Source organism: Coregonus clupeaformis, unplaced genomic scaffold, assembly GCF_020615455.1.
Source record: "Coregonus clupeaformis isolate EN_2021a unplaced genomic scaffold, ASM2061545v1 scaf1179, whole genome shotgun sequence".
NCBI lineage: Eukaryota > Metazoa > Chordata > Actinopteri > Salmoniformes > Salmonidae > Coregonus > Coregonus clupeaformis.
Window position 1 is genome coordinate 42,501 of NW_025534633.1, and position 2,500 is coordinate 45,000.

Genomic DNA, 2,500 nt, shown 5'->3' on the forward strand with positions numbered 1-2,500 from the left:
CATAGGCTGAGAACTGTGGTGGACAGCTCCACTGTACTCCCATAGGCTGAGAGCTGTGGTGGACAGCTCCACTGTACTCCCATAGGCTGAGAACTGTGGTGGACAGCTCCACTGTACTCCCATAGGCTGAGAGCTGTGGTGGACAGCTCCACTGTGCTCCCTGCATTCTGGTCCACTTGCTGCCCGACTAGATGCGCAAGTGTTATATTGCATCAACCAATGGTTGCATGCCACATCATCAAGTGTGCAGTCGGGCTTTAGATCAGATCATCTATTCAGGCGTTGTGAGATCTGGCGCGTGTGTCTGTAACGTAGCTAGACAGGAACCTCTACCTGACGTGTGTCTGTAATGTAGCTAGACAGGAACCTCTACCTGACGTGTGTCTGTAACGTAGCTAGACAGGAACCTCTACCTGACGTGTGTCTGTAATGTAGCCAGACAGGAACCTCTACCTGACGTGTGTCTGTAATGTAGCCAGACAGGAACCTCTACCTGACGTGTGTCTGTAATGTAGCTAGACAGGAACCTCTACCTGACGTGTGTCTGTAATGTAGCCAGACAGGAACCTCTACCTGACGTGTGTCTGTAATGTAGCCAGACAGGAACCTCTACCTGACGTGTGTCTGTAATGTAGCCAGACAGGAACCTCTACCTGACGTGTGTCTGTAATGTAGCCAGACAGGAACCTCTACCTGACGTGTGTCTGTAATGTAGCCAGACAGGAACCTCTACCTGACGTTGTGTCTGTAATGTAGCTAGACAGGAACCTCTACCTGACGTGTGTCTGTAATGTAGCCAGACAGGAACCTCTACCTGACGTGTGTCTGTAATGTAGTCAGACAGGAACCTCTACCTGACGTTGTGTCTGTAATGTAGCCAGACAGGAACCTCTACCTGACGTGTGTCTGTAATGTAGTCAGACAGGAACCTCTACCTGACGTGTGTCTGTAATGTAGCCAGACAGGAACCTCTACCTGACGTGTGTCTGTAATGTAGCTAGACAGGAACTCTCTACCTGACGTTGTGTCTGTAATGTAGCTAGACAGGAACCTCTACCTGACGTGTGTCTGTAATGTAGCTAGACAGGAACTCTCTACCTGACGTTGTGTCTGTAATGTAGCTAGACAGGAACCTCTACCTGACGTGTGTCTGTAATGTAGCCAGACAGGAACCTCTACCTGACGTGTGTCTGTAATGTAGCTAGACAGGAACTCTCTACCTGACGTTGTGTCTGTAATGTAGCTAGACAGGAACTCTCTACCTGACGTTGTGTCTGTAATGTAGCCAGACAGGAACCTCTACCTGACGTGTGTCTGTAATGTAGCTAGACAGGAACCTCTACCTGACGTGTGTCTGTAATGTAGCCAGACAGGAACCTCTATCTGACGTGTGTCTGTAATGTAGCCAGACAGGAACCTCTACCTGACGTGTGTCTGTAATGTAGCCAGACAGGAACCTCTACCTGACGTGTGTCTGTAATGTAGCCAGACAGGAACCTCTACCTGACGTTGTGTCTGTAATGTAGCCAGACAGGAACCTCTACCTGACGTGTGTCTGTAATGTAGCCAGACAGGAACCTCTACCTAACGTGTGTCTGTAATGTAGTCAGACAGGAACCTCTACCTGACGTGTGTCTGTAATGTAGCCAGACAGGAACCTCTACCTGACGTGTGTCTGTAGCCAGACAGGAACCTCTACCTGACGTGTGTCTGTAATGTAGCTAGACTGGAACCTCTACCTGACGTGTGTCTGTAATGTAGCTAGACAGGAACCTCTACCTGACGTGTGTCTGTAATGTAGCCAGACAGGAACCTCTACCTGACGTGTGTCTGTAATGTAGCCAGAAAGGAACCTCTACCTGACGTGTGTCTGTAATGTAGCCAGACAGGAACCTCTACCTGACGTGTGTCTGTAATGTAGCCAGACAGGAACCTCTACCTGACGTGTGTCTGTAACGTAGCCAGACAGGAACCTCTCTACCTGACGTGTGTCTGTAATGTAGTCAGACAGGAACCTCTACCTGACGTGTGTCTGTAACGTAGCTAGACAGGAACCTCTACCTGACGTGTGTCTGTAATGTAGCCAGACAGGAACCTCTACCTGACGTGTGTCTGTAACGTAGCCAGACAGGAACCTCTCTACCTGACGTGTGTCTGTAATGTAGTCAGACAGGAACCTCTACCTGACGTGTGTCTGTAATGTAGCCAGACAGGAACCTCTACCTGACGTGTGTCTGTAATGTAGCCAGACAGGAACCTCTACCTGACGTGTGTCTGTAACGTAGCCAGACAGGAACCTCTCTACCTGACGTGTGTCTGTAATGTAGTCAGACAGGAACCTCTACTTGACGTGTGTCTGTAACGTAGCTAGACAGGAACCTCTACCTGACGTGTGTCTGTAACGTAGCCAGACAGGAACCTCTACCTGACGTGTGTCTGTAATGTAGCCAGACAGGAACCTCTACCTGACGTGTGTCTGTAATGTAGCCAGACAGGAACC

The 2,500-nt window shown here is 49.5% G+C and overlaps 1 pseudogene; it reads left to right on the forward strand.

The window, feature by feature from the left end:
- The window catches only part of LOC121562044, a 40,299-nt pseudogene that overhangs the window by 28,240 nt on the left and 9,559 nt on the right, over positions 1 to 2,500 (forward strand).